General features: G+C 39.8%; 1 long non-coding RNA gene across 1 annotated transcript; it reads right to left on the reverse strand.

Annotated features, from left to right (window-relative positions):
• Window positions 1–5865: 5865 nt before the first annotated feature.
• On the reverse strand, window positions 5866–15397 carry LOC140521134 (uncharacterized). Its single transcript, XR_011972809.1, has 2 exons — window positions 15247–15397; window positions 5866–6922 (listed from the first exon to the last, which is right to left on the reverse strand). It is a non-coding gene; the product is annotated as an uncharacterized lncRNA (long non-coding RNA).
• Between the last annotated feature and the right edge of the window lie 295 nt (window positions 15398–15692).

Raw genomic sequence — 15692 nt, forward strand, 5'->3', positions numbered from 1 at the left:
CTGAACTATGCAATAAATGAAGAAGAGTCTGAGAGACATTTTCCTCTCCTCTTAGACACTGTGGCTTTGAGAAACAGGCTTGGTGTTTGAACCTTGTTTCATGTGTCCTTTTCAATTCTAGGTAGAAGGGGTAGAGTCTTAACCTGGTTGGTTAAGTCACAAAGACCTTGAAGCCCTTGAAGCTCTGAGAAGCCAGGATCCCTGAATGCAAGTCCAAGGGAGGCTTTAGACTAAGCTTGATGCCACTAATACTATGAAGGAACTGAACTAAGCTAAGAAGCTAATCTCCCTTCCCCTCTGCAGAGACCAAGGTGGTGTAGAGGAGAATATACCCTAAGGTGCTGCAGGAAAAGGTTTCTATGATTATTCTTCTTTTATCTTTCAAGTAAATATTCTTTTGTAAAAGCAGACTGTTATGTGGTTAGATGGAATTGGGGTGTTTGGAGCCCTTAAATTAGGGGAACACTATCTATGGAGATTTGAGCCAATAGCAAAAACCCCTTTGGCAGTACCAAAGAGCCCTGCAGGAGGGGTGAAATGTAACACACCTGGTCTTCAGGCAGTGGGGAACCAGAGTCGCCACTATTAAAATAATAATAATAGGGGAATAATGAAGAGTATAAGCATTTATGTAATGCCTACTGTGTGCTAGACATTGTGGTAAGTCCTTTTACAAATATCATCTCATTTGTTTTTCTCAACAACACTGGGAGGTAAGTGCTATTATTATCTCTATTTTACAGATGAGGAAACTGAGGCAGACAGAGGTTAAATAATTTCCCCAGGGTCAATATATATATATAATATTCTGTAAATATCTGAGGTCAGATATGAAGTCATGTCACTCCAACTCCATGCCCAATGACCAACGTAACAATTTAAGTTACTTAAAATGATATACATTATTTGATTGCAAACTTCTTGAAGGCAGGAACTATTCATTTTTTCATCTTTGTTTCATCAGCACTCAACACAGCTCCTTATAAGTCATCTGGGCAAGAGTCCTGTTCACATAGAAGTCTGCAGTTCCTGCTGCCCTACCACACTTGGCTCTCGGGATTCATTTGACTGTTGCCAATGGACAGTCTGGAACACCATCTTTAACTTCTGAACCAATGTTGAATTTCAGATCTGTTTTTGGCTGGGAAACCAGTCTGAAACTTGATTCAGCTTTTTGAAAGTCAAAGTGGCCTTTGCATTTGGAAATTAACTTTTTCTAGCACCTGGGGGTAGTTATTACTTGTAGAACACTCTAGGAATTTAAATTTGATTGATTAATTGATGGTAAAAATTATATTATGTAAATGCAAATGCAGAATTGAGTTGAGTGTTCACTGTGGCCCGAAACCATTTTTTGAAAGGCCAGGTTAGGCCTAAGGAAATTGGAAGTTTTTTAGTCCTTGCTATTAAAAAACATAATAAGTCAGACTATAACAATGCCGTAAATGAAGGCCAAAGTTTCCTTCTCTTTTTCTGCCACGTTATCGCAATGTATTATCACAATGTGACTATTCCCCTGTAAACTCTGATGTAAAGAAATCAGGCTGAGCTTTTGTTAAAGCCTTTTTTTTGCTTCCCTGTCTTATCAAGCTTATGAAACTCATAAACATCAGTATACCAAACAACTTAGGCAGATTGAAAGACAAGGCCTGAAAACATCATGATAAAATGAAATTGAAGAACATGGCACAAAAGAATCCGTGGCCATTAATTTTTATAGCTGATGCAGCTACTAATACTTTATGAGGTTTGGAACTATTGACATATATTAAAAAAAAAAAAAACCCTAATATCTGGCCTTTGTCTTTTTTGTTTTAATACCAGAGATGGAACCGAGGGCATTATTCTTTGGAGCTAGGGGCACTCCAGCTCACCTCCCTTCTCAGAAAAAGGTGGTGTTCTTCCTTGGTCTTTCTCAAAGGAAGCATGGTTTAGCTACCCATCCCCCAACTTTTCCCCACAGAAATTTGTGAGGTCTTTTACAAAGTATTTCTTCTCCTTTCTCCTGTTTTTCCAAGACCTATTTCTATCCCACCAGGATTCTGTTTACCACTTCTCTGGACTGAGTTGTAGGCAATGTTTCTATTTAAATGTAGATTTCTCCTTTCCACTGGGGAGTCTAGTGAAAGGTTTTCCACACCAGAATTTACATCAAGGTGAAAACAGGAACCCAGGAAAGGTGCTGTCCTTCCCTGGGCCCATGCCGTGTTGGGCTCATTCAAATGCTCCGAGTCATTTATTCACCACTTGTCTTGTATACCACTGGGAGCAACATTGCTAGACTCAGATCTATATATTTACTGAGGCCAAGATACAAAGCTTCAGGTCAAGGAAATCAAATGCTAAGGGCTAGCACAGAGACCATTAAAGATGCCTCGCCTAGTGCATTGGAGGACTGGATTTGATGACCTTCTAGAATTAATAATAAATATTATTACACAAGAGTATTTAAGGACAGTATGTTATCTGTTTGGCATTTGGGAACTATTCATTTTCATGGGCTGGAGAGGGAGAGAAGAGGAGAGCAGCTGGTCCACTTCAGAGCAATATGGGGTATACTAGACTGTTCCTTCTAGAATAATATTAGCTAACCTTTATATGGCACTTGAAGGTTTGCAAAATATTATATCAATATTATCACATTTAATTCTCCCGACATCTCCTGGGAGGTAGGTGCTGTTACTATTCTCCTTTCACCAGTGGGGAAACTAAAGCACATAGAGGTTTAATGACTTGCCCAGGTTCACACAGCTAATAGCTGTCTCAAGGCAGGATTGGAAATACAGGACTCTATCTACTGGATTATCTAGCTGCTATAAATTAGAGCTGCTGTGTAACTTATAGAAGAGCTGTTGATCAATACGGCAAGATTTTACACAGTGGGAGCTCCCTGTACCAATCAAATCATGGGACCAAAACATAAGTTTCAAACTGAAAACAAAGTAGATGTCCACTGATTAGGAAATAGCTAAACAAATTATGGTATGTGAATATAATGGAATGTTAATGTGCTGTAAGAAACGATGAATACATACAGAGAAAATGGAAAGATTTATGCCTACTGATACAGAATAAAGGGAACAACACACACAGTGACTACAACCATGGAAATGGAAAGCACAACCATCAAAAAAGAATTGCAGACAAATGTTACAAGATTACAAAGAACAAGTATGGCCCAAAGAAAAAGTAGAAGACACCTCCATCTACTGCTTTCCAGAGCTGGCAGGAGAGAGTCCACAGGTGTGGGCCATGGAAACATTGTCAGATTTTTTTTGATATGTTGAGTATTTTTGCTTATATTTTTTTCTTTTAAAAATATTCTATATTACAGGGGATGGCTCTCTACGAAGGGAAGGAGGATTTAGAGACAAGTTTATATATTTAAATTATTTTTTAAAATTGTTATCATCATTCCCCCATCCACTTCTTGTCATATTGATAATGGATTTTTCTAGATTATTTCCATCAGAGCACAGCCAAAAGCAGTAGAAAGTGACTGTAGTTGAGAGATGGCACAGAAGTTAGCTTGCAGAGATGACTGAGGGGGCTTGAGTCAACATGGAATTCCACTTGGACTCCAGAAAAAGATTCAAGGTTCTTCCTTCCCCACTTTGACAATCTTATGGAAAGCACCAGAGTTTGCACCTCATCTGGTCTAAATATTCCATTTACAAATGAACGTTGTCCTGCATCATGGGTTATGGGCGATTTATGTTTATTTAAGAACTCAGTTTGCAGGAATGTTTTCCAGACGTGTGGTTTGCCGCAATAGACAGTTGTTGATATTCTGTTCCCATGAGCATTATAATATGTTTTAAAATTGCGACACTTTAAAACCAGATGTTCCTCATAAGCTGAGCAGAAAAGGAGCTGGGTAGGACTGTCACTTGGCATGAAACCTAGACTCTTCAGGCACACAATGGAAATGAGCCCCATGGAGGACCCCATGAATTCTCCCCTGTGAAAAGGATTAAGGAACAGTAGCTAGAGCATCCAGGGCATCATCATCGCTAATCAAAACAACCTGGAAGAGAAAAAGCCATCCATTCATCACCTACCTCCTTTGACTCACGAAAGTCTTAAAATTTTAACAATTAGATCACTCATGTCCCTTTACAATTCCATCTGAGAACATTTGGATAATTCTTTGTCATTCCTTAGTTTAAATAACCAGAGGCAGGCCGAGGTGTCTCAAAACTGGGCTTAGGCATCCCTTGTGCCTACATTAAAAAAAATAGTATAGTGGGTAAAGCTAGGTAGCACAGTGGATAGTGCACCATCCCTGGAGGCAGGAGGACCTGAGTTCAAATCTAGTCTCACACACAATAGCTATATAATCCTGGGCAAGTCACTTAACTTCCAATTGTCTCAAAAAAAATAGTAGACTGGCAGTTAGGAGATCAAGATTCTTGCCTTTAAAATGCTATGGACAGTATACAAGGCACTGGCTCAGTCAGAGGCTCTGGATTCAAATTCTGCCTCTTTTTCAGGCAAGCTATGTATCTATGGGTAAATAACTTAAACTCTCCGGGCTTTGTTTTCCTAACCATAAAATGAAGACAGCTTTATAGCTATGATTCTCTGAGCATTCTTTGGGCTTTACATTCCTCATCTATCAAATGAAGGAGCCCCTAAGGTCACCCTTATAGCTCTCACATTCTAGGGTTATATGATGCAGACAACAGGCTGGATTTAAATCCAGATCCTTTGACTCTAGGGCTAGCACTATCTGCCACCATGTGACCTTAGCTGACCTATAATTGTTACCCCTCTTTGAGAATCAGATTCCCCATCTGTAAAATAAGGAAATTGGAAGACATCTCTAATCTCTAATTAGATCATCTAATACCTAGAACCTAACCCATGGTTCTAGGTACTTTGGGTTCCCAATAATGTGTCTGGAGATCTCATCATTTTAAGGGAAAATTTTCTTAATTTATTTCCATCCAGTTCAAGGTAATGACCATTAATTGGTAACTGCTTGCAAGGCTAGTGTTGGGGGAAGAAACGGGGCAGCCCTTATGTAATCTCTAGAGGCTTATATTTTAGTGCTACAATGTGACATTTATACAAATAATTGTTGGGTCCATTGGGTCAGAAGTGAATCCCCAGGATTATGTGAACCAGATGCCATCTTGAGAACTTATCAACAATCATACCACTTTTTGGCTAGAGCCCCAGCTCTAAGAACATCAGAATTTGGTTCATTTTGCTTCCTCTCAAAGTGTCTCCTCAGAAATTCAGAATTTATCTCACCTTCTTAAAGAGATATCATCAAGGCCATGATCAAAGATTTTATCCCCAGGGAGACAGGGACTCAGGGCAAAAGAAATTTACAATGTCAAGAGGCTGATCTTGTCCAGGAGACTTCTAACCTTGTTCAGGAGATGGTATGGAAAACACAGACTCTTTCTGGACCATGCATAGCCTATAGAACATGACAGAGAGAAAGGAAAGGTCTAGACAGAGTGTTCTAGAAAAGTATATGGAGAAAGAAAATGCTTTTAGCTTGGGGAATGAGGAAAAATATTCAAGGAAAACAGTGTTTGAATTGGACCTTAAAAAAAAAGAGAAGGATTTTATTAAATGGAAAGGATACAGAGGCACGAGAGGTCAGGATAAAATCCAAGAGTGGCTATCAATAGAATTTGATGCGACAATGGACTGCAAAAATGATGGTAGTGTGAATAAAACTAGGAAGCCAGATTATGGAGGACTGTAAATGCAGGCAAAAAGTTCATATGTTATCCAAGAGGCAATAGGGAGCTGTAGAAGGTTTTTGAGCATGGGAGTAACATGGGCATTTAAATTCTCTGTGAGATAAAGCTCTACGATTCCAGCTGCCTATAGTATTTTTAACAATTTAAACTAATGAGTATTTATTTTCTTTACTTTCTGCTTGCTCTCCCCAATTAGAAACAAAACCAAAATACATATAACAAAAGTGAAAAGTCAAGCAAGAAAAATCCCCACGTTGCCATGTCCAAAAATGAATGTCTCATTTTGCATCTTGAATCCATCATCTCATTGCCAGGAGGTGGGTGGCATGCCCCATCCTTGGACCTCTTGAATTATAGTTGGTCATCACATAGATCAGAGTTGTTAAGATTTTCAAAGTCATTTATCATTACAGTATTATTGTTATAATATAAATTGTTAAGATTTTCAAAGTCATTTGTCTTTACAGTGTTGTTAGAATATAAATTGTTCTGGTTCTGTTCAGTTCAGTTTGTATCCAGTCATACAAGTCTTTCCAGGATTATCTGAAACCATTCCTTTTTCATTTCTTATGGCACAATAGAATTCCATTGCATTCAGATGACACAATTTGTATAGCTATTTCCCAACTGAGACCATTAAAGGTGCTTTTTCCTCTTCATTTAATGTCTTTGGGGGTACAGACCTAGGAGTATATTCCTGGATCAAAGGATATAGTTAATGAATTTGAGAGCATATTTCCAGATTTCTTCCAGAATGACTCTTCCAATGTGTAACTCCACCAAGAGTACATTGATTTGCCATCTGCCTATAGTAATAAGAACCTCATCGGTTTTTCTGTAAATCAACCAACCCAGGCCCAGGTGTCTTTATACAGATCAGACCACTCTATTCCCAAGTAATGCAGAGAGTTTTAGAAAAGATCTTTTATGGAGTATTTTAGTAAAGTCATCAGGACCTCAGCATTTGGGTCCATTGTATCATGTCCCGTTGGCATTTGCCCTTGTCATTCGTGAACCTTTTTTATTTTTTAATTTTCTCTGATGTGGGCTTCCCAACCAGATGTGTGCTGCATGTTAGTAATATTCTAACGTTCTTGAAGTCATCAGTGATTCTTCTAATTGAAATGAGTGGGCCACCTTCAAAGGAATAAATGGAAGCAATAACGGATTCTTAACTTTAAAGAAGAAAATTCCAGCACCTGGAAGGAAAAAAAAAACACTCTTCAATATTTAATTAGACAAATATTAATATTTTAGTTTTATATGTACATGAGAACTATATATAATATATTATAATGTGTACACTATAATAACATAATTATTAATGATAATTAATATATAAATAAAGAGAGATCAATAATATAAAATTGATAAAATAGAAAAATATTTCTATATGACAGTATCTCTCCCACTTGATCCTGCATTCCACAACAGGGATGAACAATCAGCTCCCTGTTTCTGGACTTTCTTTAGATACAACACCAGTCCTCACTTAGCCCTATAATCCAGGTCACATGGTCAAGAAATGAGGAGGGGCTCAACTACTATTGGACAAATGAGTCCAGTAGTGTTCTCTACATGCAGTGGCACATCAAAAGTCTTGTGTAGAGAAGGAGCACAGTCACTAAAGAAGCATTCACAAGAACTGGACAGTAGATCACACACACACACACACACACACACACACACACACACACAGATCTAAATGTTTCAGTGGACCACAAATTCACTTCAATAATATTATACAGACATCAAAAGAGGTAGTGTGAACTTAGACTACCTAAGGATGAGCATAGTGTCTAGGATGGGGAAAGTGATAGTCTACAAAGCTGTTTAATTTAGTTTTAATCATCACCTTTTAAGAAGGATCTTGACAAGTTGGAGAACATTTAGAGAAGAATGAGTGAAATGAGGAAAGAAGTGGAAAGTAGGACACACTGGGATCAGCTGAGTTAACTCAAGGTATTCAACTTTGATGGACTATGAGGCCAGCCAAGACTTTAAAGGGAGGAAGAGTGTAGGACAGATTGATTCTAGGACATTTAAAAGGACAGCATTGACCCTATCTTCCTATAACAGCAAGATCTTGTCTTTTCAATATAACTATTTACCAGTGATGCTTGTACGGGGTGAGAACTGGAACACCTCTAACTCCAAAGAGCAAAAGATGACCATCACACAGAGGGCAATGGGTAGGTGAATGGAGGCTGCAAGAAGACTGCAATATATGGCCAATGAGAGATTCAAAGAAGAATAGGAGGAGAGGAGGTCACCACATGGCAAGAATGAGAGATGATCAGTAGATAGGAGTACTCCACTTCTCAGTGTTGGAAGAAATCAAGGGAAATGTCTGGTACTTTGGGTAGACACCTTTGTGGAAAGCTTAATAGGCAGGCAGAGATAGTCTATTCTGTGTCTTCTTGAAAGAAACTCCAGAAGTGATAAGATCCCAGAACCATTTAAGGAACTGAGAGTTTAACCTTGAGAGACAAAAAGAAAGGTATAAGTTTTATCTTTAAGCATTTGGGGATTTGTCATATGAGAAAAGGGTTTAGATTCATCCTACTTGGCCCCAGGGGAGCAGAGAACTAGGATCAATGATAGAAAATTATAGGAAAGTAGATTTCAGTTCCATTTAAAGAAAAACTTCCTAACAGAGCTATCAAAAAGTGGGATGAGCCACTTGGCAGGTAGTGCCTTTTCCCCCACAGGAAGCCTTGAAGTGCAGATTACATGAACATTTGTCAGGGATTCAATAAAACATGATTCCTTTGTAGTTATAGGTTGGATTTGACCTGGAAAATAGGGTTTGGGATTCTGGGGTTCTAGAAAGAGGATTCTCAAAGGATTGTAGAAGATTATAGAAGGAGAAATGGTCTAGTTTGATGCCATACAGACTAAGGTTGGGCTACAGTTAGGCATTGGTAATTCAGAGTTGGGAGCCATCATCAATCCCTGTCCTTTAGGCCAGAAATAGATCAAGGAAATGCATACAACACTGAGGGCCTAAAGGGTCCTGAATACTAGATGGAACCAGATATTAGTCAGTGCCTTCCCCACCCTACCCCCAATCATGGCAGCAGATGGCACAATGGATAGACCTCTGGGTCTGGAGTTAGGAAGACATGAGTTCAAATCTGGCTTCCAAAATTTACTAGCTGGGTGACTCATTAGACTATAAACTGCATAAGGAAAAGGATTATCTTTTGCCTTCTTTTGCATTCCTAGTGCTTAGCACAGTGCCTGGCCCATAGTGAATGCTATATAAATGTTAGCTGTTGTTGTCGTCGTCATCATCGTCATCATCATCATCATCATCATCATCATCATCATCATCGTCATCATCATCATCGTCCTTTAGCCTGTAAGCACCCTCAGACAGCTCACAGCTGCTGGTTGGCATTGGTAGAGGGAGTTTCCTATCCTGAAATTCCCTCCACTGGTGACATCATAGATCTGAACAGCAACCACAAAGGGTACAAACATATCTTTCTTTAGTTAAGGTCTCTTATGTGGAGCAATGCTTCTTGTAGTTACATCACACACTTTATTAACATAACTGACTTAGTCATTCATTCAGAGTCTAATTTTGTCCTTCTCCCTCCCCAGTATGATTCTTCTACCACTCTATAAGGCTTACCATCTACAAAACTAGCAAAGAAAGGAATCAGACTGGTCCGTTGAATCTATTCCAAGATACCCCAAGTGAAGCTGGAGCCAACAGGTTAAAAATGTGACCTGGGATCCCTCAAAGGGTGTTTTCACACACCAAGTGAATGGGGACCCCACTGAGCCGCATGGATGGAACAAGCAGGGAAGGAATTTTGGCCCCCAGAGGACACACATTTGGACAAACACAAAGCTGTCCTGAAGAACTATACTGTGGGGTTTGGGTGATTTTACAAATACATCTGTCTTTTCAAGAAAAACAAAATCAATGAGAGACAACACAAATGGCTTTTCTAACTAGAAACGGAGTCTTTCTTGGCACAGTATAACATACTGCTCATGCAGCTCATTGGCTCAATCCCAAATAGCACCTTAGTCAAGAACTGAAGTACAGTTAGGTTCATTCTAACAATCCAAGAAGATTTTGAGAACTGGAAGGCCCTTACCTTAGAGAAAATGATTATTGTTTTACAGCTGGCAAAGACCAAAGTCATCATATAGCCCCATTCTCTCATTTCAAACAAGAGATTGTCTGGCCCACCCTTGTCATTGTGTGGAATAGGACCTGTGATACACCAAAGCTAAGTAACTTAACCAAGGTCTCACTGTGAGTGACAGAGCCAAAGCTTAAATCTAGATCTTCTAAATCCTTAATGAGTATTCTTGTCCCTAAAGTTCAGTCCCATTGCTCTGTAGTTACATCTACCTTTTGACTAACAGGGATTTTTACTTAGAACAGAGAAGATCAAAGCTGGGAGAGATCTTAGAATACAAAATGTCAGAAGCAGGAGGGACTTGAGAACACAGAACACAAAATGTCAAAGGTAGCAGGAACCCTAGAAATCATTTTGTCCAATCTCCTTCCTAAGATGAAGAAACAACACTTCCGTAAGGTTCATTCTCAACGGCCACATTGTTAAAGAACCCAACAACAAGAAATTGATTTAAGCAGTTCCAACTGCCTTGACATGGTTACCTGCATGTTCATCAAAACAGATATTGGAATAGGTGGTTTCAGTCCCGAATATTTGAGGTTCTTTTCATCAATCAGCTCATACTTTATTTTTTTTCAGTTCTGAAGTTCTTTGGGGTAACTATCCCATAAAGGGATAGGGAATTTCCCAGAAGTCATAAAGCCTCCCTCTCCTCCCTCATCCCCTCCCACATGCATACATGCACACACCTTCAGACAGAACATCCTTAAGCCACAGAAATGAGGGTTGCATGCTGGTTTTTAAAGATACTTGGGGTAAATGAGACCTCCCCAGGCAAACCATTCATTGATTCTCAATCTCTACCACCATGAAGCCCTTGCAGACCCCTCACATCACAGCCTGAGTCCTTGTTTTGTTGGTCTACCCTCTAAGAAAACAAATCACATTTTTTGAGAAGTTGAACTCTTTAAAATCATATTTCAAGCTGAAGATACATCCGAATCGTTGGTAAACAATTTGCTGTGTTCTCTGGATTCCACATTCTTCCCACCACAAGAGTGCCTTGGCCTTCATTAAAGGAAGCCTTGAGCACACTATTTCAAAATTACATAACCACTCCATGACGGATTCCTGTCTGCATCAGACGATCCATTGGTCATGTCTGGAAAAAGCTCCGTCTTTTTCAGAGAAACAAAGTGTTTTGCCTCCTATGTCTAGGCTAGGCAGCCCTGGTATAGCTGGGGCTTGCAGTAATTACACCTCAGGCAATGTAATCATTCCAGCTTGATGTGATCATAATAAATAGCCCATTTTCATTTGAATTATTGCTCAGCAGCTTCCCACAGGTAAGCACATTTTCCCCTAAGCTAACCAGTAGACAGTGGCCCACCCATTGAAGAAGGCCCATCCCAGGTAGAGGGGATGTGGCATCATCTGCTGGGCAGAGAAAAACCACAGAATTCTAAAAGTCAGGAATGAATAGCCTGGTCAGACTTCACCTGGAAGTTCTGTTTAGTTTCATTCTGTGTGCTAGGCTTTAGAAAGCCTGGTTAGAAGCCTGGAGAGTAAGGCATAGGAGAGCCAGAGGAAACAGGGAGGTTGAACCCAGAGAAAAACAAAGCATGGGGAGGACCTGATTACTGATTTCAAGTATATATGTGAAGTTTTGCCATGTGAAAGTTTTGCCCTACGGGGCAAAACAGGAATAGTGGGTAGAAGTTGTAGAGGGACAAATATTTTCATAAGGGTTTCCATATGACGCAGTTTTATTAAATACTAATGTTTGACTATGTAACACTTTCGGGATCATTAGTAAATATCTAGAAAAATATGGAGTGATCATAAAGAGAGAGCATGGTTTCGTTAAGAACAGGTCATTTCACACTAATCTAGTTTAATTCAAACAAGTAGTCTTCCATCTTTGTTTTGAAGATATCCAGGGATGAGGATACTACTACCTACTAAGACTGCCATTTTTTAATAGCTTGAATTTTTAGGGAGTTTTTCACCAATCTATAAGGTTAAATATGGAATGTGGATACACATCTACATCTATATATGTGTTACATATAAAGTATTCTAAAAGTCTTAGTGTAAATTTAAGCCATTAAAGTTTAATCTGCACTAAGACTTTTGGGATATTGTATGTGCCTGTGTGTGTGTGTATGTGTGTGTGTGTGTGTGTGTGTGCGTACTTTGATATAACTTATTTCCTTCACTCAATTAGTAAACATTTATTAAGCACTTATTAAGTACCAGACACTTCTAAGTGCTAAGGACTATGATATTCCTTTTTCATTTTATATATACATAAAATATAATATGTGTGTACATATATGTTCATATGTGCATGTGTGTACATACATGTGTATACATGCACACCTATATGTATACATGCATGCATACACAGGTATTTTAAAACAGTCTGAGAATAGGTCCATAGGTTTCACCAGATTGCCAAAGAGATCCAAAATACACACACACACACACACACACACACACACACAGGTTAAGCAGCCCTGCTCTAGATGGTATCTGAGGCCACTTCCAACTCTTGAGAAATTCTGATTCTGAAACTGTAAATCCATGACTGAGTCCCAGTTTTGCTCCTCAGATTAGGCATTCCAGGTTCCTTCCCCCTCTCAGCCTCAGTTCCTTCTTCTGACACTCAGGGACAGTCACACTGTTACTATCTGCCTCTCAGGACTGCTGAGTGAAAAGGGTTGAAAAAAAGAAAGAAACTGCAAAGCCTACTGACATGTAAAGCATCTCTGTTACTCATCTGGGAGCTCATTCAGCATAAGGGGCAGAGCCCAGTAGTGGCCACTATTAATGAGACAGACCCTCCTCACACAGATCCCATCCCTTTTGCCCACGCAGATCCTAGCTTCCCTGAATAGGTCGCTGGGTTGGTCAAAGGCAGAGCCCTCAGCCATCTACAAGAGTGGGGAGTATCAGGGACTGCTCCCCTAAGTGTCTCCATCTAACATAATTTGTCTCATTTTCATAATAAGGCACCAGAAACAGCTCTTTTGACACAGAGCCATGCTTCATTGAAGTTATATTTTTAACTTCATATCACTTTCTATTTTGAGCCATGTTCGAAAGATTCTAAAGAGCTCCTCGATGGGATTGAAAAGCAAGAAACAAGACTTGCTTTGAAAGGAGGAGAATGTGTCTTTATATTTCCATTAAGACTTTTTGGACTCAGTTTCCTGAGAGGAGGGAAGACACCAGACCCAATGAAAGCTACATCTAGAAGACCCCAGTACCTTCTAGCTCAAACATTCCAACAAGATCTATCTGATCTATCCTTTCCACTTCCCCCAAAAGAAAACTGTCAATTTAGGCCAAAGGGATGTATCTCTCCTAAAACTTGTCATAATGTTTTGTAAACAGCAGGTGCTTAATAAATGCCTATCAAATTGATTTTGTTGTATCACTACTGTCCACTAGACTCTAAATTCTAGTGAAGGCAAAGACTTGATCTGAACTAAACTTTGAATCTCGCCCAGCCTCAAGCAAAAAACACATTTTGTATTCAAACAACTGACTGCTAGCTATATCTTGGGAGTAGGGGTGGGGAAGGAATATAAAAATTAATGATGGAGAAAGATTCATTCCCTGGGTAGGGAGAGTTAGACAGACTACTAGCATTTCTTAAGCACCTACTATGTGCCAAGCACTAGGCTAAGTGCTGGGGATACAAAGAAAAGCAAAAATTAAAAAACACTTTCTGCTCTTAAGAAGATCACACAGTCTAATAAGAAACAACATGCGAACAGCTAGGTACAAACAAGGTGTAGTTGTTTTTAATTGTTTCAGTTGTCTGGCTCTTTGTGACTCCATTTGTGATTTTCTTAGCAAAGAGACTGGAGTGATTTGTCATTTCTTTCTCCAGTTCATTTTACAGGTGAGGAAACTGAGGAAAATAGGGTGAAGTGACTTTCCTAGGGTCATGCCGCTAATAAGTGTCTGAGGCCAAATTTGAACTCAAGAATACCCATTTTCCTTATTCTAGACCAGCACGCCATCCCCCTGTGCCACCTACTTGCCCATACCACAAGGTATAGAAAGGATATGTTGGGGATAGTCTCAGAGGGAAGGCATTAAGATTAAAGAGGAGTGGGACAGGTTTCTTGCAGAAGTGATTTTAGTTGAAATCTGAAGGAATTTTGAGAAGCCAGGATGTGGAGATAGGGTGTAAGAGCATTCCAGACATGGAAGATAGTCAGAGAAAGACTTATTTGGGAGTAGAGGAAGGGAAAGAAGATAGATTAAAGCATATTACTGGACACTGACCCATTGTGTCTATGAGGGAGGGGGAAGGAGGGAGGGTTCCTCTGGTAAGACAGCTTCAGCCTTGATTTTCTGAGTAGTGTAAGAATATGTCCTCTTTAGAGGTCTCAGAGGATTCCAATAACAGGAACTCTAGAGTGATATGCAAGAAGGTTAAGGTGACAGAACCCAAACCCACATTTATTTTTAGACCTTCAATCCATTCTTCAAATCACTGCCAGAAACATCTTCTCTTGCATTGATCTAGTCAACAATTCATGTGCGATTATCTGGGGATTTTACTTGACCACAACTTCAATCTGATTCAATGGCATAGCCATAACTGTGGTGGGAAGACTAGGACTCTGGCATCCAGAGGGACACAATTCTTCCCCTCAACAGCCTGAGGCCCATTGTCCCTAAACCTTGCTGTTTTCCTACTGCTGGTGCCAGTAACATGATCCATTGCATTGTTTGGCCCCAGGTGACCAACTTCAGGCCAGATTTTTGGGAAAATAGGTTGTCCCCTTGGCCAAGGAGTTCTCTAAAATTCTATTCTTAGCCCCATCAAACTCTTCTGTATTGTCATTGCTTCACCATATAAACTGAGCCCCCTCCAACTTGGATTGTCCTCTGCACCAATAACCCCCAACCTCTACTCAGGTTTGATACAATTTACCAGGGAAGGAGGGTTGATGCTGATGAACAAAGTACTCAGAGGTAACAGGATTTGACCCTGTGTTGTCCCAATAAATTGCTTCAACAACCCTTGGAGGTAGGCAGTACAAGTATTATTATCACCCCCATTTAACAGATGAGGATATGGTGGCTCAGAGACTGGAAACAACTGAGGCTTGGTTACACTGTTAGGAAGCCAGGACTTAAACACAGGTATCTCTGAATCCACAGTGAGAACTCTTTCCTCTTTATCATTCTGTCTCTTCTAAAAATGGTATTCCTATGAAAGGACTCATACGGCTGTCATTCCCACCAAATTCCAAGAAGTCAGTCAGTCAGGTTCTGCTGGTGTTATCGTTAATAATATATCCTCTAAAAGTTCTAAGCATGAATTATTTGCAGCCAAAGTTTAATGATAATGGCAAGCTTTGTACATTAATTCCCGAGGCTGAATAATGCAGTACCTGTGCCCAGCCGGTCGATAGAATTTATATTTCTCCAAATGTTCCCCATCCTTGTGCTCACAGAAAAGATAATCAATCCTTCCTGTGGGCCATAGCTCAGCCACAGAGGAAAGACTTGACTTCCTTCATTGAAATCAGTGACAGACCTCTAGCTCCTGTTTACAAAAGAGACTTTACTCCATGGTCTGGACTCCTCAACAGAGCCTCAGACGCTAGTTAGTTATTAATTAATGAGGGCTTTCCTCACAGACCCATTGCTAGAACGTGTTCTCATGTTGCTGACTGGGCAAGGAAACTCATCTGGCTCAGAGTACACTAGATCGTACCTTCTGTCCACACCAAGAAAATAAAAACCAAGACTCCACCCTTAGAGAGTCTCTTTCTGAGTCTCCTCTTATTCTTTGTCATTTCCTTCTCCTCCTTCCCCTTGGATTTCCCTTCCTCCC

The sequence above is a fragment of the Notamacropus eugenii genome, chromosome 1, assembly GCF_028372415.1.
Source record: "Notamacropus eugenii isolate mMacEug1 chromosome 1, mMacEug1.pri_v2, whole genome shotgun sequence".
Lineage (NCBI taxonomy): Eukaryota > Metazoa > Chordata > Mammalia > Diprotodontia > Macropodidae > Notamacropus > Notamacropus eugenii.